The sequence below is a fragment of the Phaseolus vulgaris genome, chromosome 11 (genome assembly GCF_051622355.1).
Source record: "Phaseolus vulgaris cultivar YP4 chromosome 11, ASM5162235v1, whole genome shotgun sequence".
NCBI classification, from domain to species: Eukaryota; Viridiplantae; Streptophyta; class Magnoliopsida; order Fabales; family Fabaceae; genus Phaseolus; species Phaseolus vulgaris.
Window position 1 is genome coordinate 25,850,475 of NC_143508.1, and position 27,608 is coordinate 25,878,082.

Consider the following 27,608-nt stretch of genomic DNA (forward strand, 5'->3'; position numbering starts at 1 on the left):
CCTGCGTTCATCATCCCTGTGTTTCGCACCCTCCTTGCACCGCTACTCAAAGAGTTCCTTCTGCATTCCTTCTAGTTGGCGCTTTACCTCCCGTATTCCTAACGCGCCATTCTCCTTTGAACTCCCAGCTTTTTGCTCACCTCTTGTAGTGACATGTCTTCCCATGTTCCTCCCCCTAGGGTTAACCCCAAGGACCTGTATGCATGGGCCTCGCGCGAGCTCCTTGACGAGTGTTCATGCTTGCTTTCTACCAGGGCCATAAGGGAACACAAAGGGGATTCGTGTTCCTACGATCATCGTGCCTTCGCTAGGAGGCATGATGAAGACATCGTCGTACTCCCTTGCACCTTGGGGGAGTCGGTGTGCGGGGACGAACGGGCCAACGACGAGGTCCCCTTCTTCTACTTCTACCAGGTGGCATTCAAGAGCATCGGCGTGCGCCTGCCCTTCTCCATGTTTGAGAGGGAACTACTGACGGAGATTAATGCTGGTCCGGCCCAGTTGTATCCTAATAGCTGGGCTTTCGTCAAGGCCTTTGACATACTCTTTGGCTTTCTGGGGTGTGCGCCCTCGGTTTATATCTTTCTTCACTTCTTTGAGGTGAAGAGGCAAAGGAACAACCTCTGGGTGACCTTCAGTAACGTTCCCGGCAGGGTTCTCCTGACTCCTTTCCAAAACTCCTTCACAGGGTGGAAGGGTAGGTTTTTCAAAGTCTGTTGCTCCGATCTTGTGCCTTCCGCCCTAGATGGTTTTCCACTGTACTGGGTGAGGGAGACGAGAGCCCTGAAGTCCAAACCCTTCAAGAAACTAACCCTGAACGGCCAGGTGGTTTGCCGGATCCTGGCTGAGGCGGGGGGTTTTGACTCCGCCACTCTGATTAGTTTGGAGTACAACGCCGAAACCTTGGAGAAGTATATATGTACGAGTGACTGCCTTAAAAACTTCCGCTCTTGATCCTTTCTAAATCTTTGCATGTCCTGTTTTGTGGTGTCTTCACCATGTTTGTTTCCCTTGGTGCAGGTTCGAAGATAAACCGGCAACGGAGGTCACAGCTTACCCAGGCACTGAGGGCTGAGAGCGGAGCTTCGTCCTCCTCCCATCCAGACTCCGAAGGCCACTGAAAAGTGGTCTGTTTGTACTTTTTGTTTGAGCATAGGGCATGTACCTGTTCGCCTCATTTATCTCATTCACCTTTATCTCGAACTCTATTTGTAATATTAACTCCCTCGTGTCATGTGTTTTGCTTTCTGTAACGCCGCTTCATTTCTGCACACTTTCGCCTACATTCGCTTCTTTTAACATATTGTGCACGTTTCCTTCGTTATGTTTCTTGGAGACGCCTGCATCTGGTGACGCCCCTTTCCCGGCGACGCCTGCTCTTGGTGACGCGTATGCTTGGCGACGCCTGTCGCCTATTTCGAATCTTTTTCTTTTATCTTTTTACCCCTTGGCCTTGCACTTCGAGTGGAAAGAAGATAAAAACTAAGGCAAAGCTTTTCTTGAACTGCTCTTTCTTTTTATTTGGGTGACCTCGTTAAAAAACCCCCCGAGAGGGAAAAAGAGTGTCCCCTACAATAAAATTGTTACATGGCTGCTTACTTACATAGTTCAACTAAAATAAAACTTCATGATCCTGCCTGTTGACCAGAACGTAGGAGCTTGCCTCGTCTAAGGATCGACTTGTGCACCGCTTCAAACGTCCGTCCTTCTCCAAGATCCACCTCAAGAACTTGCAAAAGAACAGAGCGGCGCCCCTGCGGCCGATCGCACTCCAACGCCCAAGTCAGTGACCGAACCACCAAATACTGAGAGCAAGAACGCTCAAGAAATCTCAAGGAACCGTGCAATGTTCTCTCTCACAGTGTGCTCTAGAACTTGCAAGCGTAAAGAGTATAATCTGAACGTGCGTACCTCGAAAGTTCGTTGAGAACTCTTATATACCTGGTCACTTTCTCTCTCTTGGCAGTTACAGACTTAGACACGTGGCTCGCATCCAATTGTACACGTGCCATCATCTGGAGCCTCCTTGACTTGGGCGCTGCTTCTACTCTCATTTTGCTAAGTTACTTATGCATGGTACTGCCCAGTGCATAGCTAACTTGGGAGCGCGATCTCTACTGGAATTGGCGAGTTAGGGTGCCTTCGTACACCTTCCCTGTGGTCTCGCCGGCCGCCTTCATAATCTGCACCACCTTCATCTCTGGCGATGTGCTTGCTCTGGCGATCTCCGATCACTAGGTCGCCTGAGTTTACATCTGGCGACTTCATCTTTAACCCGGTGATCACCGATTCTGGTATGCTGGAGATCGGAACACGCCAACTTAATAACTGGCGACTTCACGAGCCCCCCGACTTCCTTCCCTTCTGCCAACCTGGCGCCTTGTCAACACGCCTATACTGTAGCTGGATGCCACGTCATCACTTCCGACTACCAGGGCGGTACACAAGCCCCCCAGTCTTAAGCGAAGACTTGTCCAGCGAAAAGACTAGAAGAGTCACGTCCACACCGGTCTACGTGGCACTGACGCAGAATTCCAAGCGGTTGTACCTTCTGCTTCTCTGACGCTCCACCAAACCCCTCGCCCATCACTCGACACGTGGCTTCATCAACGGTTACCTTTAGTTACCGTTTGCGCTTCCCAAACCCATTTCGAAAAAACTCTTAAACCCATTTTCACTCCACACTGTTCCATCACCTTTCTTCGTATTCACAAACGCTCTAACTTCCTCCTGCAAAAACTCTCAGCGCTCTCCAACATTCTGAATCACCATCATCCTTCATCGTCTTCCTGATCATCAAAAGGTACCTACTTTCCTTCTTCTGCTGGTTTTTCTTGCATTTTAACCGATTCGCATCATCCTGTAACTGTCTGGTGCATACGCTGTGGGTTGCTTTTTCCATTTCTCCTTCTACGTAACTTAGGGCTTCGTCAATCGTCGCAACGAACCTTCGTTCGTTCGCTTTTCACCCTTCTCCCACGATCGAGTCAGCCTCTGCGAACCCTGATCATTTTTCCTTTTCTTCTTCCTTTGCAGCTTCGAGAATGACCCGCTCAAAGATCACCCCGAATCCTCCTCCTTCATCGCGACACCCCTCTTCTCAAGCACTCATCCCACCGCGAGCAAGCGGTGCTTCATCTTCCCAGGCTGAGAGGCCTGCACCTTCCCACCCCAACCTGGCCCAGGCGACTCCACCTATCGCCGGAGGAGCCCCCGTTCCCCTGCCAAACTTCAAAAAACTCTACCCCTGGGCCAACTCGACCCTGTTGAGGGAAACGTCTTCCGTGAACACTGCTGGAGCAGTCTTGCGATTGACTAAGGGGGATGAGCCTCACCAAACATTTCATAAGGAGCACGATGAAAAGATGATAGTGCTACCTTGCCCCCCCGATCTGCCCGTTTGTGCCGACGATAAGGTGAGCGCTGACGGGCCCTTCTGCTTCGTCTACACAACGCTATTCAAGAAGGTGAAACTGAAGTTTCCCTTTACCCGTTTCGAGAGGGAACTCCTCACTGAGCTCAACATCGCCGCCGCCCAGCTTCATCCCAACAGCTGGGCGTTTGTGCGAGCATTCCAAGTGATGTGCGACCATCTGGGGTTGCCCGCATCCGTAGACGTATTTTTGTTTCTCTTTGAAGCCAAGCACCCAGGAGACCGCCTGTGGGTTAGCTTAAATGGGATCGCTGGGAGGTCGATCTTCTCCATCTTCCAGCAATCCTATAAAGACTGGAAAGGGAAGTTCGTCCAAGTGCGCCCTAACGACAAAGACGCCTCCCTACTCGACGGCTTCCCCTTGTACTGGGTGGACAAGGGGAAAAAAGAGTCCAAGAGCTGCTTCAAGAGACCCAGAAGTCCTGATAGCATGGGAGCGTTGGACAGAGATCTCTGCCTCTTTTGGAAAAGGGTGGCGGATGCCAACATCACTTTCCTCACCACCACCTTGATCTGCTTCGAATTCTACGAGGACCAACTTGAAATTCGAATAGGTTAGAACACTTAAACTGTTGTTTTAGTACTGCTTCTGTTTAACTGTTTCTGAGCGTCTTGTGCGTTACGCGCAAGACTTTGGTTTTATTTAAGCCCACCGATCATCTGCTTTGCTGCATCCTGCCTTGTGCACTTATTTTCTCTCTGAGTTAACCCATGCATTTTCGCTCTATGCAGATAATATGTTGGGCAAGGGTATGCTCGCTGAATTGAGGGCGCTCGCCCGAACCCACGGGTTGGCGACAGGCTCCCAAACAGTACCAAATTCCGTGGTGGAGATCGCCGCCACTCACGGCCGATCGCCACCTAAGGGCCCAGCTCCCTCCGACGTCCAACCCGCTGCCCAGCGTAAAAAACTTGTCCTGAAAAGGCCCAAGAGGAAGGCTCCCCAGATAGTCCACGAGGAGGAGGAAGAAGATGACGAGGTCACCTAAGATGGCCTCGTTACAAAGAGGAAGAGGGTGGCACCTTCTTCACCACCTGCCCCACCCCCTCTTCCACTCTCAACACCGCCATCCACGCCTGCTCCACCTCCAACAATGCCGTCTCCACCAGCTCCCGCTTCCCCAGTCCAAGCCTTTCCATTGGCAACTGCGCCACCCGCGGTTGAGGCCGCCGAAGACAATTTCTTGGAGGACCCCCCAAGCGCCTCCACGCCATATGTATCAGCTGGAGGGGGTCCTCCTTCTAACGCCTCAGCCGCAGATGTCGCTCCAATCGGGGATGAGGTTGCCCGCACCTCTCCGATTCTGATCACCGAGTCCCCGACGTCGCCACCACGAGCAGAAGCACCCACTGAAGAACCAACTAAAGAAGGTGGCGACGGAAACCAACAACAGGCCCCACCAGCACCTCTCCAAGCAGCAAACCTCCCTCTTGAGGTCACGAGGATGTGGGAGCCTTTATCTGCTAAGCTGAAGACGATAGCAGAAGACATTCCCGCCATCATAACTAGGGCGGTGCAGAGCTCCACCAGGAAGCTCCAGGACGACCTCTTCAACCTTAAAACAGAGAACAGCACCATGAAGGTTGAGGTGGAGAAGTTGTCCTTCAACTTGACACTCGCGGAGATTGAACACTCCCGAGTAGAAGACGCAATGAGCACCGAGCTCAGATTGGCGCGCAAGGAGGCCACTGATCTCCGCCATAAGGTGCAGCAACTGGCTCAAGAAAAGATCGAACTGGAGAGCAAGATTGTGCCTTATCGCGTCAAGGTGGCTGACCTGGAGGCTCTCATAAAAACTGACACCGCCAAGGTGAAGAAATTGGAGCAAAGGTCAGCCGACCGAGAGACCCTCCTTGGAAAGGTGGAAAAGGCGAGGGATGACGCCATGGCTGAGCTCGCCGAAGCCAACAAGGAAAAAGGGGAGCTGGCTGCCGAATTGGGACAAGCGCAAACAGAATCCAAGAAGGTTGCTGAAGACCTTCTCCAGGCCCAAGAAACCAATGAACAACTCAAGAAGCAAGTTGAAGAGCTGGAGCAGCAGTATAAGGTGCTGAAAGAACAAACTGAAGGTCTCAAGAGACGGATTGAGGAACTTCAGAAGCAGATTGAAGAACTCAAGCTGAATTCTGCTCAAATTCTGGCTGCTGGATTCGAAGCTGCGCGGGAACAATTTGCCTGCTTGTTCCCCGACCTGGACCTCAGCATGGTGTCTCTTGATAACGAGGTAGTGGATGGAAAAGTGGTTCCCGCTGAAGACTAATCGATTCTCTCCATCTGCTACCTTCGTGCCTTTCCCTTGTATATAATTCTGTAATAAACTCGTATTTTCTTGTACATGTATTTTTGAGCTGATACTTTACTTAACGAAATTACTTTTGCATTTCTTCTTGTAACCTCTTCGTCTACCTTTAACTTTCCTTGCGTGATTTACTTCAAAGAAATAACTTAGTAATCTCGTAGGCACGATCTTGTACCTAGCCGTTTCGAACCATCTCAACTTCGAATAATAATCACATTTAACAACTCGTAAACTTAAGGCAATGAACCTTAGCGTAAAACGATACTTCAAGCAATGGACTTTAACTCAACCCCTGGCTTTATAACGTCGCTACACCCGATCTGCTTCATTAAAACGGGTCTTTGACTTCTCGCCATTGCTTGAACGTTTCCTGGTCGCTAGAGACTCTTGGCAACACCAGCTTCTTCCTGCCTTCACAACTTGGCCATTGCTCTTTCATCTGGGGGTAGAGGCGCCTTTCGGATCCTTCTCTACCTCCTTGTGCTTCAGAGCAAGAGACCGGGTGGCCAGGCGTTCTCTTCGAACCTACCTTAGCCACCCTCAGAACTTCTTCCACCCTCTACACCATACCTGAACTCGTTCGAGACGAGAAGGATTTTATCTTGCCTGCACTCGCTCATAGGCGAGAAGGTCTTTAACTCGCCTGAACTCGCTCATAGGCGATAAGGTCTTTAACTCGCCTGAACTCGCTCATAGGCGAGAAGGTTTTTAACTCGCCTGAACTCGCTCATAGGCGAGAAGGTCTTTAACTCGTGCCTCTACATTGCCCCAGGGGTTACATCTTCTCGCCCCCAGAAACACTGAGGACTTTTCACTGGTGCCTCTACACTGCCCCAGGGGTTACATCTTCTCACCCCCAGAAACACCGAGGACTTTTACTGGTGCCTCTACATTGCCCCAGGGGTTACATCTTCTCGCCCTCAGAAACACCGAGGACTTTTACTGGTGCCTCTACATTGCCCCAGGGGTTACATCTTCTCGCCCCCAGAAACACTGAGGACTTTTACTGGTGCCTCTACATTGCCCTAGGGGTTACATCTTCTCGCCCCCAGAAACACTGAGGACTATAGCTTTAACTGGCGCCTCCAATCGCCGAAAGACGATGAGGGCTTAAAACTTTTTTAGAAAGCATGCAATATATCTTTACTTGCCTTAAATCACGTATAAGTGACAAGGTCTTTCCTCAAAACTTTTTGGAAAACAGCAAGCATGCAATCTGAAAACGCCTTATACTTCGAAAACTCTTCTTTTATTGGGTGGCCTCATTAAAAACCCTCCTGAGGGAAAAAAGAGTGCCCCCTTCAAACTGTTTTATCAGAGACATTGTAATATAACTTTTGTGTTTGTCTTTACTTACAAAGCTCTTAACTATAGTACAACTTCAGGTGCGTGGCGTTCCAGGTGCGAGGAATAGCCCCTCCTTTCAGCGTCTCTAAGCGGTGGGCGCCGTTCCCGAGCGCCTCGGTTATTCTGAACGGTCCCGTCCACTTAGGCGACAGCTTATTCTCCATCTCGTACTGGTGGGCTTTCCTCATCACCAGGTCACCTTCTCTGAACTGCCTTGGCATCACCTTTGAGTTGTACCTTCGTTCAATCCTTCTTTTCACCGCCTCAGCTTTCAATCTCGCCTCTTCCCTGACCTCATCCAGTAGATCCAGGTTCAGTCTTCTCTCTTCATTCGAGTCTTCCTCTACAAAGTTCTGGAATCTCGGCGAACTTTCCTGGATCTCCACTGGAATCATTGCATCACACCCATAGACCAAGCTGAAAGGGGTCTCATGGGTTCCTGACTGTTCGGTGGTGTGGTACGCCCAGACTATACGGGGTACCTCCTCAGCCCAGCTTCCTTTGGCTTTCTCTAGCCTTCTCTTCAAACCTCTCAGCAACACCCGATTAGCTGACTCCACCTGGCCATTCGTCTGAGGGTGCTCGACAGATGCAAACACTTGTTGAATTCCTACCCCTTCGCACAGCTTCTTCAATAAGTGGCTTGCAAACTGAGTCCCATTGTCTGATACCAGGCGCTTGGGCACTCCAAACCGGCACACAATATTCTTCCATACGAAACCTTCGATCTTGTGTGCGGTGATCTGAGCCACTGGCTCTGCTTCGATCCACTTGGTGAAATACTCAATCGCCGCCACCAAGTACTTCATCTGCCTGATCGCCAGCGGGAAAGGTCCCAGGATGTCGATTCCCCAAGTGTGAAACGGCCAAGGGCTGTAGATCGACTTCAACTCTTCGGGAGGCGCCTTGTGCCAATCGGCGTGCTGTTGGCATTGTTTGCAACATTGGGCATACTTCTTGCAGTCTTCTCTCATCGATGGCCAATAATACCCTGCACGGAGAGTCCTTGCGGCCAGAGCTCGACCCCCGACGTGGCTTCCGCATATACCTTCGTGGAGCTCTGCCATGATTCTCGTGCACTTCTTGCCATGTATACATTCCGGGAGCGGGTGAGTGAACCCAAACCTGTACAGATCGCCATCAATCAGGGTGTACTTGCTAGAATTCTTCTTTACCTTCCTAGCCTCAGTCGGATCCAGTGGGAGAAGGCCATCTGCCAGGCACCGCTTGTACTGTGTTATCCAAGTGTCTGGCTCATGGGTAGCGCAGACCTGCATCACGTTCACCTTCTCTCCCCGACATGCTCTAATTCTCGGCAATCTCAGAGTTTCTTGCGTCAGGGACTTATGGCTTCTCGATGCTTTCTCCGTCGACTTGCTTATCTGAAGGACCAGGTGATCTGCCACAAATGCTCTCGGCGTCTTCAGAGTTTCTTGAATCACCATCCTCTGCCTACCCTCCTTGCTTGAACTGGCGAGCTTAGCTAGCAAGTCAGCTCGGGCATTCTGCTATCTGGGCACATGCACTACTTCAAAGGAGGCAAAGGAACTCTTCAACTCCTGCACATATTCCAGATAGGCCGCCATTTATGGATCTTTAGCCTGGAACTCGCCTGTTACTTGCCCTGTGACTAGCAGCGAGTCACTCTTAGCCATCAGCACCCTAGCTCCCATCTCCTTGGCCAGCAAAATTCCGACGATCAGCGCCTCATACTCTGCTTGATTGTTACTGGCTTTGAAGGCAAATCTCAAAGATTGCTCGATCAGCACGCCATTGGGCCCTTCTAAAATGACTCCAGCACCGCTACCCTGCTGGTTCGACGATCCATCCACCGAGAGTACCCAACGGAAGCCGTCCCCCTCAACTCGTGTCGCCTCAGACGAGAGCTCGACCACGAAATCTGCAAAGATTTGCCCCTTGATCGGGCCTCGGGGCTCATACTTGATGTCAAACTCTGACAGCTCCACTGCCCATTTCACCATCCTTCCCGCAACGTCGGGCTTCTTCAAAACTTTCTGGATGGGCAGGTCAGTCATCACCAGTATGGTGAAACTATGGAAATAGTGGCGCAACCTCCTCGCCGAAAACACCACAGCCAGCGCAGCCTTCTCCAGGGCCTGATATCTTGTTTCGGGGCCTTGCAACACCTTACTAACAAAATAAATAGGCTTCTGTGCCTGATCTTGGTCTTGGGCGAGCACCGCACTCACCGCCCTCTCAGTTACAGCAAAATACAACCTGAGAGGGGTTCCCACCAGCGGTTTGCACAAAATCGGCGGGCTCGCCAAATACTCTTTAAGCTTGACGAAGGCTTCCTCACACTCCTTCGTCCAGGCAAATTTGTTATTGCGCCTTAAACACTGGAAATAGGGATGTCCCTTCTCTCCGCTAGCTGACACGAAGCGAGACAGGGCTGCCATCCGACCTGTTAGCTGTTGAACCTCCTTCACCGTAGCTGGGCTCCTCATCGCCAAGATGGCGGCACACTTATCAGGGTTGGCCTCTATGCCTCTTTCAGTCAAGAGGAAACCCAAAAACTTCCCAGCTTCCATGCCGAAAATGCATTTCTCTGGATTCAGCTTCAATCTGAACTTGGCGATCGTTGTGAACAATTCCTCCAAGTCGGCAACGTGCTTGCTCTTTTCCGACGAGGTCACGACCATGTCATCGACGTACGCTTGCACGTTCCTTCCCAGCATCGGTGCAAGTACTCGATCCATCAGCCTCTGGTACGTGGCCCCCGCTTTCTTCAGCCCAAACGGCATCACCTTATAGCAATAGCACGATCTCTCCGTCATGAAGGCTGTCTTCTCTTCATCCATGGGATGCATCTTGATCTGATTATACCCCGAGAAGGCATCCAGGAAACTCAGCAACTTACACCCTGCAGCACTGTCCACCAGGGCGTCTATACTTGGTAAAGGATACGAGTCCTTTGGGCAAGCTTTGTTTAGGTCAGTGAAATCGACGCACATGCGCCATTTCCCATTACTCTTCTTCACCAGCACGACATTCGCCAGCCATTCAGGGTACTGAACCTCCCTGATGTGGCCTGCAGCGAGGAGCTTCTGTGTTTCATCTCTAATCGCCTGCCTCCTCTCCTCGTTGAACTTTTTTCTTCTTTGTCGCACTGGTCTCACCAAGTTGTCCATCGCCAGATGATGGCACAAGAAGTCGGGATCAATCCCGGGCATGTCCGAAGCGGACCATGCAAACGCGTTCAGATGCCGCTCAATCACCTTGGCGATCTGGTCCTGGAGCTCGACCTCCAGAGATCTTCCCAGCTTGAAGATCTTTCCCCCGATCTCTTTCTCGAGGCACTGCTCGACAGGTTTTGGCCTGGATTCTCTGGCCATCACCGCCCTGGCGATTCCCTGCTCTCTCGCTTCCTCAGGACGATTCCGCGCCTCTTCCTCCTCCAGACCAGCGTTCCCCTCCCCCAGCTCAGCGTCCACCATCTCCACGTCCCTTCCGGCGGTCTCTTCTATTACCGTCGATCTGGGCTTCACACCGGGAGGTGGGGTGGTCGTTACATAACTCACTGATCTCTTGTTTTTCAGGCTACTCTCATAGCACTTTTTCGCTTCTTTCTGATCAGACTTGATCGTGATCACCACCCCCTCCATAGACGGCAACTTCACCTTCATGTGCCGAGTCGACGGTATAGCGCCTATCCTGTTAAGCGTGGGCCTTCCCAACAGGATGTTGTATGCTGAAGGAGCGTTTACAATGAGGTACTTGATTTTCTCCGTCCTCGAACCAGCCTCATCTGTAAACGTGGTTCTCAACTCAATGTACCCCCTGACCTCCACCTGGTCACCAGCGAACCCATACAGGCACCCTCCATAGGGCCTTAGCTGGTCAAGGGGCAACTCCAGCTGCGTGAAAGTCGGCCAGAACATCACGTCTGCCAAGCTTCCCTGGTCCACCAGAACTCTGTGGACCTTCCTTCCCGCCGTAATCAACGAAATGACTATGGGATCGTTGTCATGGGGCACAACGTCCCGAAGATCCTGCTTGGTGAACGTAATGTCCACCTCCGGCGAGTGATCTTCAAACATATCCACTGTCATCACCGACCGCGCGTACTTCTTCCTCTGCGATGCGGTGCATCCACCACCTGAGAAGCCTCCTGCAATGGTGTGGATTTCCCCGTGGATAGGCATCTCGTGTTGCTGGGCTTCTCCACCTGCTGGCTGGGAACTCGACGCTCCCCCCGTCCTCCTGTCCAGCAGATAGTCATTTAGGAACCCACTCTTAACCAGATCATCGAGCTGATACCCTAAGGACAAACACGAGTCCAAAGTGTGGCTAAAGCCCTGGTGAAACTCACACCAGGCGTCTGGCTTTGGTCCCAGCACCTTGTCGCCCACCTTCTCAGGCGCTTTCAACCTAGCAGATATATTGGGAATGGCGATCAGGTCCGCCAATCCCATAACAAACTTGTGCTTAGGCGGGCGATTGTATTCTCGGCGTGCTGGTTGCTGGCGTCCCTGGCCCCTCCCCTTGTTCCTCCTATCATAAGGATGGCGAGTCCTCTGGTCCTTCCTGGCCGCCGCCGCTGTCTCCAGCACCCTTTGCGGCTGGATCCTGGTCTGGGCGCGTGGCCTAGCGGGAGCCACGCTTCCTCTCTTCTCGGCGACCTCACTCTCGTCGGCGATGTGAGCCACCGCAAGTCGCCTGACCTCAGCAAACGTTGCAGGGTGAGCCCTGATCAAGGCCTCGCAGAATGGTCCTGGCAGCACGCCCTTCTTGAATGCATAGACCAGCATTTCTTCATCTTTAGCCGGAGATCTGACCATCTGCGCTCCAAAACGATTCAGGTAGTCTCTGAGGGACTCTCCCTGGTACTGCCTTATATCAAACAAATCATAAGACACCCTGGGCGGTGCCTTGTTCACGATGTACTGCTCGACGAAAACCTTCGAGAACTGCTGAAAATTGGTTATGTGACCGTTAGGTAGGCTCACAAACCACTCCAACGCCGTTCCCTGGAGCGTGCTCACGAACATCTTGCAATACACGGCGTCTGACCCTCCCGACAGCATCATCTGTGTATGGAACATGGTTAGATGAGCCTCTGGATCCTCCACGCCGATAAAGACAGCCTTGACAGGGACCACGCTCGTAGGAATAGGCGTGTCAGTGATCGCCTGAGCGAAAGGCATAGGAAAAACACGAGGTGGCGACGACGGCGCGACCTCTTCAGCAATAGGACGCCCTTGCTGCTCCTGAAGAGCTTGACGCAGCTCCTCAGTCACCTTGGTAAGCTCATCATTCCTGGCCCGAGAGGCGGCCAGGTCCTCATGCATTCGCGCCTGCTCTATGCGCGAGGCTTCCACAGTCGCCTGCAACGAGCGCATAATATCTACCATCTGCGCCATGGTCATGGCGGCGTCGCCTTCAGCAGCGACAGGCGCCACGGGGCTTGAACGATTGCTTCTCATTTTTCTCATGAACTTAGCGAATCACAGAATGCAGCGAACAACACTTACTTCAGCTACGATCGATTCAGCGATCAATCGGAAGGAACTGTGCGAAACTCCGCAAGAAAACTCAAGAACACCGCAAACCTTCAAAGAAACTTGCAATTCCACCAGAAACCACCGCTTCTTCCACGAAAAAATCGAAAAAATCGAAGAGCTCAAACTCCACCGAACAAATCACGCGTAAACAGCAGAAAACCTCACTTCACCGAACAAAACCTCAATCGAACGGTGGAAAACGTGAGAAACACTGAACAAAAGCTAGATGAACAGCGAACAACGGTTGCACCGGCACACAACCACACAGAAAGCTACGAAAACCTCCAAGACTCTCGCTGCGGATGGGAACAAGTTTTACACGGCCCCACGGTGGGCGCCTGATGATCCTGCCTGTTGACTAGAACGTAGGAGCTTGCCTCGTCTAAGGATCGACTTGCGCACCGCTTCAAACGTCCGTCCTTCTCCAAGATCCACCTCAAGAACCTGCAAAAGAACAGAGCGGCACCCCTGCGGCCGATCGCACTCCAACGCCCAAGTCAGTGACCGAACCACCAACTACTGAGAGCAAGAACGCTCAAGAAATCTCAAGGAACCGTGCAATGTTCTCTCTCACAGTGTGCTCTAGAACTCGCAAGCGTAAAGAGTATAATCTGAACGTGCGTACCTCGAAAGTTCGTTGAGAACTCTTATATACCTGGTCACTTTCTCTCTCTTGGCAGTTACAGACTTAGACACGTGGCTCGCATCCAACTGTACACGTGCCATCATCTGGAGCCTCCTTGACTTGGGCGCTGCTTCTACTCTCATTTTGCTAAGTTACTTATGCATGGTACTGCCCAGTGCATAGCTAACTTGGGAGCGTGATCTCTACTGGAATTGGCGAGTTAGGGTGCCTTCGTACACCTTCCCTGTGGTCTCGTCGGCCGCCTTCATAATCTGCACCACCTTCATCTCTAGCGATGTGCTTGCTTTGGCGATCTCCGATCACTAGGTCGCCTGAGTTTACATCTGGCGACTTCATCTTTAACCCGGTGATCGCCGATTCTGGTATGCTGGAGATCGGAACACGCCAACTTAATAACTGGCGACTTCACGAGCCCCCTGACTTCCTTCCCTTCTGCCAACCTGGCGCCTTGTCAACACGCCTATACTGTAGTTGGATGCCACGTCATAACTTCCGACTACCAGGGCGGTACACTTCAAATTGGCCGCATTCCAGCTGCGCGGAATGGGACCCCCTTCCAAAGTCTCTAAGTTGTATGAACCGTTCCCCTTAGCTTCGGTAATTCTGAAGGGCCCGGTCCACTTGGGAGACAATTTATTTTCCAGCTCATATGGGTGAGCCTTCCTCATAACTAAGTCGCCAATCTGAAACTGTCGTGGCTTCACCTTAGAGCTATATTGTCGCTCTACTTTTCTCTTTACTGCTTCGGCCTTTATTCTTGCTTCCTCCCTGGCTTCGTCCACTAGGTCCAGATTCACCCGCCTTTCTTCGTTGGATTCCTCAGCCATGAAATTTTGGAAGCGTGGCGAGCTTTCGTGAATCTAAATCGGGATCATCGCATCCGACCCATATACTAAGCTGAAAGGCGTCTCCATGGTGGAAGATTGGGGCGTGGTGTGGTATGCCCATACGATCCTTGGCACTTCCTCCGCCCACGCTCCTTTAGCCTTTTCTAGCCTTCTCTTTAGCCCTCTCAGCAAAACTCTATTCGCTGACTCTACCTGCCCGTTAGTCTGGGGGTGTTCGACTGATGCGAACACTTGCTTGATGCCTACCTCTGCACACAGGTTTCTCAACTGCTGGCTGGCGAACTGGGTTCCATTGTCGGATACTAGCCGCCTAGGTACGCCAAAGCGACACACAATGTATTAGCTCAAAAGCGCTAAACGCTCCTTTCAATCAAGGGTTCTATCTCCATCACTGCGTCTGCTCTTGGCGGACGCTCGAACACCATAAACACGCCTCTCTTCGTTTTCAGGCTATTCTCATAACATTTTCGTGCTTCCTCCTGATCCGATTTAATGACAATCACCTTGCCGCTGAGATCCGGCAGCTTCATCTTCATATGGCGTGTGGAGGCTACTGCGTTCAGCCTATTCAACGCCGGTCTGCCCAACAAGATGTTGTAGGCGGAATTAGCGTTTACGACCAAGTACCGGATGCTTTCGGTACGCGAGGCCTCTCCATCTGTGAACGTTGTCCTCTACTCCATGTAGCCTCAGACTTCCACCTGGTTATCTGCAAACTCATATAAGCTCCCTGTGTAGGGTCTCAAAAGGTCGGGAGACAACCGCAACTTGTTGAATGTCGACCAGAACATGACATCTGCAGAGCTTCCTTGGTCGACAATAACCCTATGCACCTTTCTGCCCGCCGTGAGGACTGAAATGACCACGGGGTCGTTGTCGTGTGGCACAACATCCTGCAGATCCGCCCTCGTGAACACGAGGTCCGACTCCCACGGATTACCTGAGATTCTTTCTTCAATTGAGTTGACCCCCCTCGCGTACTTCTTTCGCTGGGAGGCGGTGGGTCCTCCACCGGAAAAGCCACCAGCAATGGTATGGACTTCGCCGAGGACAGGCATCTCGTGCGTTTGCTGCTCTGCTGGCGCTGGCAGGGCCGCGGTCGTGGCGGGCTCTGCGACATAATGCTTCAGAAACCCGCTTCTCACCAACTCATCTAGCTGGTAACCCAGCGACAGGCAGTTATCGATGTGATGACCGAAAGCTTCGTGGAACTCGCACCAAGAGTCCTTCCGAGGCCCTAACACCTTGTCAGTCTTCATCGGTCGCCTCAACCTTTCAGCTAAATTGGGCACGGCAATCAGGTCCTTCAACTCCACCACAAATTTGTACCTCGCCGGCCTTTCCCTCTCTCTGGCCGGGCGATCCCCTCCTGCTGGACCCCGGGGCTGGGGTTTTCTGGTCTCATAGGGGCGTCTCCCCTCTGGCTTCTTTCTCCCCGTCGTGGTCTCGTTGACCCTGACGGGTTGAGCCCGCGTCTGCGTTCCCGGGCGTGAGGTTACGACGCTGGTGCGCTTCTCACACACCTCTCCTTTAGAGGCGATATGTTCCACCGCCCGACGCCGTATTTCAGCGAAGGTCCTACGGCGACTGCGAATAATGGATTCGCAAAAAGGGCCGGGGCATACGCCTTTTCTGAATGCGTACACGATCATGGGCTCCTCTGAAGTACCAACCTTTACTACTTGGGCCCCGAAACGGTTGATGTATTCCTTTAAGGTCTCCCCTTGATACTGTTTTACATCAAACAGGTCGTAGGAAACTGGCGGTGGAGCCTTGTTCGCCAAGTATTGCTCCCTAAACAGCTGCGACAACTGCCGAAAGGAGGTGATATGGCCATTTGGAAGGTTGATGAACCAATCCATTGCCATCCCCGTCAGCGTGCTCATAAAGAGCTTGCATCTCGCTGCATCGGAGCCGCCTACCAACACCATCTGCGTGTGGAATGCAGTGAGATGCGCCTCGGGGTCCTCCATCCCGGTGAAAATCACCTTGGGTCCCGTGAACGTGTTGGGGATTACTGCATCCAGGATCTCCTGCGAGAAGGGTGTGGAAAACTTCCTTGGTGGGGTGAGACGCTCGGTCTCATCTTGTTCACGTTGCCCTTGGTTATTGTTCAAACCCCGGCCCAACTCTTCGTTCACACGATGGAGCTCTTCGTTTCTCGCACGCGAGTCTGTGAGATCCGCCTGTATGCGCTCTTGTTCCATCCTTGACTCTGCCATCTCATCCTGCAACCCCCACATTATTTCCATGACCTGCTGCATGGACATTTCCTCACTCGCCGCACGTGCGGTACCTTGTCTAGTGGTGGCTCTCATTCTTCACTGTTTCCTCCAACTTCTGCCAACGTTATGGTGGCTCTGATAGATCTTCGTTGCTTGTGATGGGACTGATGTTTTAAATCGGCCCCACAGTGGGCGCCATATGTTCCGGCCGATTGACCTGGGACGTCTTTGTGCGCAACCTCACCCGTCAGCTAGGGACTCCTTCCCACTGGTTACCTGTGGATTCCTGCAAAGAAGGACAAAAGGGCGCCCTAGCGGCTGTTTGCGCTTCGACGCTCAAGTCAGCTAGCAAGAAACACCAAAACTCGACACCTCTGTATCGGAGCACCGTGGCTGGCACTCTGAAGGTGGTTAAAAGAAACTGTGTCTAGTGTCTATTTTCTCCTCCTGGCCAACAACCTCTCTCCCTAGTCCCTTGTGCGTAACCTCAAGACTCGACCAAGCAACTAGAGTGTGTTCTAGGAAAGTCTGCCAAAAGTTCCAACCCCGTTTCCAACATTCAAGGCGCTATTTAAACTACTATGGCATTTAAAGCGTCTTAAAGCGCATTTAATTATAAAACGTTCAGCACCTTTAAGACGTTTAAATCGCATGGAGCATTTATAGTACCTTAAACGCTCGAAACGTAAACTTTATTAAATAGCTTTAATTACCTTGTACCTGACAAATTGACGTTTCTATTCTGACTTGGCTGCTATTACACGTGGAGGGCCTCACAGCACCGTGACCCCACTTGGGGGTGTTCCCTCATGTGAGCCCTCCTACCTGGGAGTGCATCTGCGTAAGGGGTGACCTTTTGGGTGCCAACTCATGCCCCCAAACCTCTAGTCACTCACTTTGAGAGCGTATCTACCTTCCTCTCGTACCCTGCACCTGGCTGCCCCTGGGCGTGACCCTTCTCGTGAGTCGTAACTATCCCAAGGGCTTCTCTGGGGCGGCGTGGGCACTTCACGAGTCAGATTGTTCTCCACTGGCGCTATTACTATGGCCTTGAAGACACCTTTCTCTTTTCTTTAATGCTACCCCGGGTTATCGGGGTTTGAGGCCTTCTCACGACGTCACTCCCTCCATGGTCTTGCCTACCCAAGGGTATCGGGGAGCAACGTTGTGGTTGCCTTGCTTTTGTGACATTTTACCTTGGCGACGCCCTACCTTGGCGACGCCTACTCTAGGCGACGTCTTATCTTGGCGACGCTTCCTCTTGGAGACACCCCGCCTAGGCGATGCTTGCACTGGGCCCCGCCTTACCTAGGCAACGCCTTATGTTGACTTTGACCTTGACGTTGAGTTTGACCTTGACTTTATCAACGCCCGGGTACGGGACGGTACAATTTTTTTTTTTTACAGGGGAAGGTCACATGGAGAGTTTAGGATGCGGAAAAAGTTAAGAAAAATATCCATACGAAGGCTTCTCACACCCTTTCACAAATGTTTAAAGGGAATGGATTGGCAATAATGTTTGGAACAACCTCTTGGAACAGTGGAACATGCCACTGTATCGATCCAAATGCAATACAACTAAAAAAAATTGTGTCTGAAAAAGGTGGATGTCTACACATTGGAGGATCCATTAGTGTGCATGAACATGCTATTCGTTTGGTATGACTTCCATATAAAATTTTGTATTAATCTATGATTAATTATTACCTCCTTAAATGTTTTCTTTACAAACAGAGGAGCTTGGTCACTCGGTCCATGTTGATGAAGTGTTTGAACAAAAACATATAAGGAATAGTAGTGGTTATTTTGTAGATCATAGATCGAGGCGGACACATGTTAGTTTTTTCTCAACTGTTTTTTAATTTTTTTTCATGCACATTAATTACTATTGTACCGACCAGGTCATAGGGTGTGATGACGTGTCTTGCGCGTGCTAGGGTGGGGCGTGCTCGGTGGAGCACGTAGGCTAGAAGAGAAGAATGGTTCAGAAGTGAGCATAGTCGCCGAACGCTGAATTGGCGTTCTCCGATCTCTAGTGTGCGCAAGCGGCGCTCACCAGAGTTACGTCACAGTCGCCGTATGGGAATGCTAGGAGATCAGGTGGTTTGCACACCGCCACAAGGAGCACATCGCCGGGTTTCCCAGTAAACTTAGTTAAAATTGTTGGAGGCTCAGAAGAGTAATTTCAAGCGTGTAAGTTCAGTAAGATGTTTGTTGCGCCAGCATGGGGCATGAAGGTCGAGTGGGTTGGGGGGAACACCTTGCTCATCAGCGACAGGACTCCCAGAGTGGACATTCGTTGGTGGCAAGGTTTCCCCAGCTAGAACATGCACGGCGTAGCAATAAGGAGGGCGCCACTTGCGACAAGCGATATCACAGAGATGATGCACTTTGTTGCATCCGATACTCGCCTTGTCAGGTAGTGTTTCACAGCGCACTGTGTGCTAGCTTGCTCCTTGAGTAGAGAACTTAGCTGTGCGGCTGGTTACTACACAAAAATAACGTTCAAGTTGCCCCAATCCAAGTGACGACACGTGTAGGGTTGGATGTCACCAGTTCCTCCAACCTAGATGATTACACATGTAGGGTTGGGTGCAATAGAGAAATGACGCTCAAGTTGTCCTAGCTCAGATGACGACACGTGTAGGGCTGGGTGCTACCTGCTATCCCAGCCCAGATGGCGACACGTGCAGGGCTGGATGCGAGCCACACGTCCAAAACCATAACGGCCTGGAGAGAGAAGAAACCTAGCTATAAAGGTAACCTTAACAGAATTTGCAGAGGTACGTTTTTCATACGACTCATTCTGTTAGGGTTGTGTGCCTTTAGTACGGTCCTACAGAGCATATTTTCTCTTAGCTTTTTGGGTGTTCTTGTCACTGACTTGAGCGTCGGAGCGCCACCGGCCGCAGAGGCGCCACTGTGTGTTTTTCAGGTTCTCAGAGAGGCTATCTGCTGTGTGGACTTGGAGGGCACGTGGTGACAAGCTGGTGAGGGAGACTGTGACGAGGCAACGCTCTTGCACTAAGTCAACCGGCAGGATCAACTATGATAACAAATATTTTTCATTTTAATAGGAAGATTTTCAAAGTAGATACTCTCGAGCAGTATCTGAGTCATAATCTACATCTGCCTCAATATCTACTCCATTAGATCCTACTGAGGAGCAAACATTAAGAAACAATTGTTTGTTACAATCTGTAGGTGGAAGGTACAAGGGACGAGTATTTGGGGTTGGACGTGTCGATCGTTAGTGTACCGTCTCGTCCTCGGGCGTTAACCAAAGTCGAAGTCAAGATATTGTGGGACCCATCCAGGGAGCCCAGGGAGGAAAGTCAACAGGTTGACCGCTTCAGGCGTCGCCAAGATAAGGCGTCGCCATGAAAAGGGGGCGCCAGGATAAGGCGTCGCCAGGATAAGGCGTCGCCAGGTTAAGGCGTCGATGGTGTCACCCCCCGATACACCACGAGGGGCCTCAGTACCTCAGAACAGTAATAAAGAGAAGAGAAAGGTGGCTTCAAGGCCATATTCCCAGTACCAATGAGGAGTAACCTGACTTGTGAAGTACCCACGCCACCTCTAGGAGACCCTTGGGACAGATATGACCCATGAGAGGGCCACGCTCAGGGGCGAACCATGTGCGTGGTACGAGAGGAAGGTTGATACACTCCCAGGGCGACTGACTAGAGGCAGGGGCACATGAGTTGGCACCCAGAAAGTCGCCCCTTGCCCCAGATGAACTTCACGATGGAATATCCCTAAGTTGGGTTACGGCACTGTAAGGCCCTCCACGTAGAATAGCGATCAAGTCAGAAGAACACATGGCAGTAAGCATTGAAACATCAAGTTATATAAGTTTCCCTGAAAGTTTGCTAAGGTACATTTTTATTTAGTTTACGTTTCAAGCGCTTTAAAGCACTTTGAACGCTTTAAATGCTTTGAACGTTTTAAACGCGTTGAACGTTTTTAAACGCCTTAAATGCGCTTTAAACGCTTTAACTGCACTTTAAGACGCTTTGAATGCTTTAGACGTTTAAAAGAGGCCTTAGACGTTTGAGACAGGGATCGAGACTCAGTTTTACACAAACACTCTAGTTGCTTGTTCGCGAACCCACTGTACGCACAGGCAATTAGGGAGAAATCAGTTACTCAGTTATTTTACCACCTTCAGAGCATCCATTCACGGTGCTCCGATACGGAGGTGTGTCTTTGATGTTTCTTGCTTGCTGACTTGATTATCGGAGTGCAAACGGCCGCGAGGGCGCCCCTTTGTTCACTTCTTCTAGGTACTCACGTCGGTGAAGGGTGGAGATTTGGAGCAAAGACGAGGGAGTCCTTGATACGCGAGTCTTAGCTACGCACAAAGCATAATCCGGTCAGCCGGTGGGAACAGTTAGGACGATTGTGTTGATCTTTACGTACAAGAAACACAAGCATCTTCTAGTAATAAGAAAGTTGATTCAGAAGAAATTGTTGAACTTAGACAGCAGATACAACACATGAATGCTTAGTTTCAATCCTTTCAACATTTTTTGATGCAATATCTACCACCTGAAGTAGTAGCAGCAGCACAAAATATTTTTCAACAGCCAAATATCCCGCAACCAACTCAACATGATAGTAATCATGATGAACAACAAAATTCACCTGATCAAGATTATAATAATTATTAGCTTCTTTAAAACTTTGTAATGACTTGAATTTCCTTTTATTAGATGTTTTTAATGTTTTAATGAAACATACATTTGGATATTTTGAACATTTGAAAATAGTATTGTATTTATGGGCAAGGCTAAATGTTGATGGATATTGTCTTTAAATGAATTCTGAAAACTATAATTGCTTTCAATATATGCAGGTTTTGAACGAACTTCTAGTGCATACAAATATTGAAAATACCGCACAACGTTACATACAAATTTATCTGTATGTAAGCTTGCCCACTATTACATACGGATTTAACCCTACGTAAGCCTGTCCACTGTTACATACAAATTTATCCATATGTAAGTCTGGCCTCTGTTACATACGGATTTATCTGTATGTAAGTTTGCCCACTATTACATACAGAATTATCCGTATATAAGTCTGTGCAGAGTTACATTTGGATATTACAAACTTGGCTCTCACTAGTAGGCCCCTCTTCGCCTAGTCGAACTTGGCTCGAGCCTGGGGGGTCATGAACTCAACTCGATTTTGGGCCCAAAACATGGGTCATGAGCTCGACCCAGATGTTGGTGGTCAGCTCAGAAAAGATCATTAAAATAGAAAGAATATTCATATTGGTTATAATACATATGTTAATTAAATAAAAATAAAGTTGTTGTGAATAAAGTAGCGAGCACCAGAAAATAAAGGAGCCTGTGAACAGAATGTTTTTCTCTTATGATTATATGCTTTCTATTGAGATTATATGCTCATCAGAGAAAGTTATTAAAGGGATATCTATAAAAGGGGCTTGAGACCACGAGTAAAGGTACGCTTTTTCTGAATACTTACGACTGAAACTAAATATTTACTTTGTATGCTCTCACTGACTTGGTCATCAAAGTGTGATCAACAGGTAGAGGCCCCTTGGTCCCGGTGGAGCAGCATCTCAGAGCACCAATTGAAGACAAGTTAGAAGCGGAGTTCGCCATTTAACTCAAACACGACAAGAAAAGCAAGGGTAAGCTAATGAAAAGAATTTCAATAACATATCTAATTAATGCAAAAAGAACCAATTAAACTAATAATTATAAACATTTCTTTAAATGTTGTCATATAAAATTTCAATACCAATTCCATCATTCATATAGATCACACATGGATCTATTTTCAATCACAATCATTGGATTTGATTTCAATCCAATTGAGTGCACATGAATCCATCGTCCTCTGGAAGACTCATTAAGTATGTTGCTATCAGAGACTAACACTTGATCCAAAGATTACCAGCGAATCCAAGAGAAAGGATCAGAGTAAGTTCAAACATCCAATATCGGTGTGTATGAACTCCCTCTCAGCTTCTCACCACCTGATATCTTAGTCTATATGACTTAGATCATCACTGAAGCTAGAGAATCTCTGTTAACCATAGACTTTTCATACTTAATGCCAATAAACAACAACTCATACATTATTCCAAATGTATGATATCAATTTCATACAATTTTCATCATTCATATATAATACATATTATTCAATCACATAACATTTAAAAATTTATACCATTCAAGAACTTTTCCAGCATCAAAATTGACTTTCAAACTATCAAAATATAATATTTATACATGTTTACACAACAAAACATCAAACAATTTTATCAAATAACATCTCTGCTAGAAAAATTGAAACTTGGGACATTTAGGAACGTAGAGCAAGTTATCCAAACATTACCAAAATTTAGTACGAGCTTAATGAAGTTGAGAGAAACACTTTCTCAACTGGCCCCACTAAGATTGATGACTAAATCATAGAGAAAAAACAAAGAATAAGGGATCTTTAGAATAAAAATGAACTTACTCTATTTGAAAATCTGATTGGGTAGAAATGTACCCTAACTCCTTAACTACAACATGGTGTGATCAGATTTTGGAATAAACGAGGTATGAGAGAGAAATTGAAGAAAGAAGGGAGAGGGAGAGAGAAGGGAGAGAGAGGGGATGAAAGAGGGTTACGATTTTGTTTATGTTCTTCTTGATTTTTCTACGTTTTCATTTAATACTCTTAACCTTGTAATATATCTTAAAATATTTTCATTCAAGTTTAAAATAAATAAAAGGATATGTCTTATGAATAATAATAATAATTATTATTATTATTATAATAACATTTATATACATTTAATGCATGAACTTGTGTATGGAAACGGTGAAAGAAAATTTAATGCGTGAAAAAACTTCTTAAGAAAAGTTATTGGTTCATAATTTATAAATATATAACCTATATAAATATCAAATAGAGGTTCATAAACTATAAAGAAGTAACTCAAAAATTAAAAAACAAAATTAAAAAAATTAAGAAGCATCATAACAGCCTAGTCTTTCAGTTTTATACAAAGGTATGTTGATATTAAGAATAATAAAATTATAATTACCCCTCATAATAAATTTTCATTAAAATTAAATATTTTTAAGTGTTTACATGAATATCTTAATCATAGAATTATTAACAACGCATTATTTTTTTCAGGAATCACTTGAAAATTTAAATCATTAAAAAAAATATACTATAAGAAAACTAAAAGTACAAATTAGAATTTAACTTTAAAATATAACCAATCAAAATCATGAATAGTAAAGAAGTTTTATTTATGACTGTCCTTGTTCCCACCGGTTGAGCTAAATGTCTTTGTGCGCCTCTGATAACTTCGCGTCCAAGAGCCTTTTGTTCCTACGTCCATTTCCTCCGCTGGAATCACTTGAAACCAAAGAGACAAAGGGCGGCCTCGCGGCCGTTTGCAGTCCGACGCTCAAGTCAAACTCTCAGGCAATGAAACACCAAACTTTTAACTCTGAGAGCACTGCGTGTGTGTTCTCTCTCTCTCTCTCTCCATTGTTTCTCTTAGAAATGCGTAATGCATACTAACAAAAGCGTACCTTGTTATGTTTGTTGTTACCCCTTATATACCTTTCAGTGTCTCTGCCCCTTTTGCTAACTATGACTCAAGCATACTGTAGGCGCACCTTAGCGACACTATCACCCAGTCTTAGGGCCATCTTAGTGCGTAAGGCTACCCAGCCGAAGCGCATCTGGTACGGGATGACAACTTGGGTGCCGACTCATGCGCCCAATCTCTGGGGTCATCCACCCTGGGCGTTCCTTGCCCTATTCACGTGTCATGCGTGCAGATCACCCCTAGAACGTGACCCTTATGAGTCGTCTCTTTCCCAGTGGCTCTTTGATGGTCGTGCGTACTACCTCCCTACACCCCATGCACGGATCCCTCGTGATCTGGGCCTCTCCTTACTGTTAACTGGGATGTGGCTTGAAAACCACCTTTTTCGGTCCATCTTTACTGTTGGGGTGCCGAGGCCCGAGGCCTGCACACCCTACCTTGATGTCGCCCCCTCCTCGGCCTCCCTTACTTGTGAGCCTAGCGAGACTCCACCCTGTCTTACTGAACATCCCAGCAGACCCAGCCTTCGGGGCCCCACCATGACTTCGGTCAACGCCCGAGTCCGAGGACCGGTCAGTACAATTCTATTAATAGATCAGGATAAGAAAGGGATATATCTTTCTTCTAAACTATTCCAACAATAACAATCATCTTTTCCTCCAGAAAAAATCAAACATGGTCCATCTTCTATAACTGCCCTAACTACATAATACACATTGAAGGATTAAGGGTACTCCAATTCTTATAACAAACAATCCATATAACAATACAATACTACCTAAACACTAGCAACTAGTACTGAAATGATCCACCTCATTACCCGTCCATAACCAAAAGATTTTTGATTGGTTCTAACACCAGTCTAGACATTACCTAGATTACTCCCTAGTGCTACCGAAAATATGAGACACTATGATGAGAATCAAAAAGATGTTATCAATAGAAGAAATGGACAAGGGCCAAAGCATTTAAAGTTCTTTTTATTTTTGAAAAATATGAGGCCCAAGCCCAAAGGCCAAGCCCAAGAAAGCCCAAGTCCAAAAGCATGAGGGGCAAGGCCAAGCATTAAATAAAAGAACATCATTTGAATTACTTTTGTATAGTTGTAGGAGGTGTGAATATTAAATAAATAGGTGTAAATGTATTATATAAAGTCACATTGTCCATGTGACTTAGGGGGAGAGTGTAGGTGTAATATAGGAGGTGCCAAAACTAGAAAGGAAGTCACACCTTCCTCATGCTATAGTTGGCACCCATTTTAGTGTCATTTAGAGGGGGAATTTGAATTTGATTAGCTTCTCATTTCAGCACCTCTTAGGCTATAAATAAGGTGCTTGCCTTTGTAAATTTCAGATTTGGATAATTGATATAGAGAAACTCTACTCATTTTGAGAGAGCCTTTTGTGAGATTTTGATCTCCTTAGCATAGTCTCATCTTGTGAGCATTTGGAGAGCTTGAAGTGGCGGCTTCCTTCACTCATCTTGGGACTCCATCACCAAGTGGCGTGATCATTCTCCTAATCCATTCCAGCCGGACTTCAACCATCTAAGTTCCATTCCTTTTCATCTCCTTTGTTGTTTTCATTCGGTAGTTTCATCTTTTATGTCTTGTTCATCAATTTGTACCGTTTAGTTTGGTTCTTGTGTTGTTCTTGAGTTTCTAATCGGTTCTTTGTGTTCTTTTGATGTGATTCCACTAGCCATATAGAGAAAGGTTCTTGACCTTCTTAGGAATCACCTTGAGTTGGACATTATAGAGGCACTTTTCTTAGAGTTGGATCATGGTTCTAAGACAAGAACTCACCAAAAACTAGTACCAAATCCCAAACTCATTTGGATGAACCAATTATAGTCAAATTGAACCAAACAAAAGAGGTAGAATTAAGAAGTACCGAACAGAATTGCATAAGAACACATTTCAACCAAACAAAATGAAATTAAAAGGCAAAGAACAAAACATAGGTGCTGGAAAATTAAGAACAGCCGAACCAAAAACAAGGCAACAAGCTTAGAACAAAGAATTAACAAAGAAGAAAGGAAGGAGAGAAGAAATGCTCATGAAGATGGAAGGAGGATGGATGATCTCGCCACTAGAAGTGTGGAATGCTCCTAGATGAGAGTGATGCCGCCACTTGAGGACTCCATTGATCCATCAAGATAAGACTAGAGAAGAAGGCTCAAAGCTCTCCAAAGTTCACTCAAAATTTGAGTAGAGTTTTCTTAGATTAATTCCAATCTGAATTTTACAAAGGAAGCACCTCTATTTATAGCCTAAGGTGCTGAAAAATAGGTGGGAAATTTCAAATAAACTCATTTGAAATTCCCACCAAAAACAAGTCACATGGGAAGTGTGACCTTTTTCTACTATGAAACCTCCCAAAAACTACACCTACACCACTCTCCTAAGTCACATGGGTAATGTGACTTTATTTTACATTTTCACACTCCTTTATTTAATAACCACACCTCCTAAAACTATACAAGAGTATTTCAAAGCTTGGCCTTGCCCCTCATGGGATGGACTTGGGCTCTTTGGGCTTTGGCCTTCTTGGGCTTGGGCTTGGGCTTTGGGCTTGGGCCTCATCTTTATTTTATGTCTTCTTTTAATTTTGAGAAGACTAGAAGGAAGAACTTCAAATGTGAGGGTGGATGTCCTCTTCCTCCATTAATAAAAGCCTCCTTTATTTGATTCTCATCATCTTTGGATGATTTAATCAGTAGATATGTTTCCTCTTTCAATTCTATCCAGTTTTAGTTAATTACATATTTCAATTGTGTTTCTATTTGTGTTTTTGATTTGTTCTTGCTTTCCTTTCAATTCCGCCAAGTGTTTGTGAAAAGGACATGGCACTCATTGTTCCATGAGTTTGGCTTCTCTCTTGGATGGCATTATCCTCCATTGAGATGACCTTAAGTCTCCTTAATGTTGTGTGTTTTTTTAAAGTGTCAAGCCAGCTCATATCATGTGGTATCTAGAGCTATGGTTGTGTGCAAAAATTTTTTGAGTTGCTGGACACTTTGATTCTGTTTTGTGTTAGTGATTCTGCTTTTTTTGTTTTTTGAGTATTTCTTGCTGTTTTAATTGGTACAATTCATTGTGCTTGAGTCATTTTAATTTTTGAATTCGTACTTGTTTTGTCTAGTCATGTTTTTTCCTATAATGTCATCAATTCCTTGTAGTACTTTTCTTGCTATCTTTGGTTGATTGCTTTTATTTGAGTACAAATTTTGGTTTCTGTTTTTCTTGATCCTTTGGTGCATTTTTTTTTTAGTTTTGAGTTCATGCTTGTGTATTAGATCTATACAAGTTCTTATACATCATTTCTATTGTGTCTTTGAAGTTTCTTTAATTCTATTTTTTCATTCCAGTATAGGTGTTTTTCATAAAAACGTGCTGACTGTTTGGATTATCAAAATTTCTGTGCTTACTGGAAAATTCTGAAATTCTGGATTTAAGTAGTTTGAAGTGTTACAAAAGAGCGACAAAAAGAAGTACATCGAAATTCAATATACAAAAAAATATTAAATGAAATACATACAGTGTATAAAATTCTGACGCTGGAAAACGGTGATTCGGCAGTAATTTTCGGAAATTTATCACAATTAATTGGCTTATATCACACTAGATTGTAATTGATCCGATCGGTCATCGGTAGTCGATGACGTCAGCAACAGAGAACCACG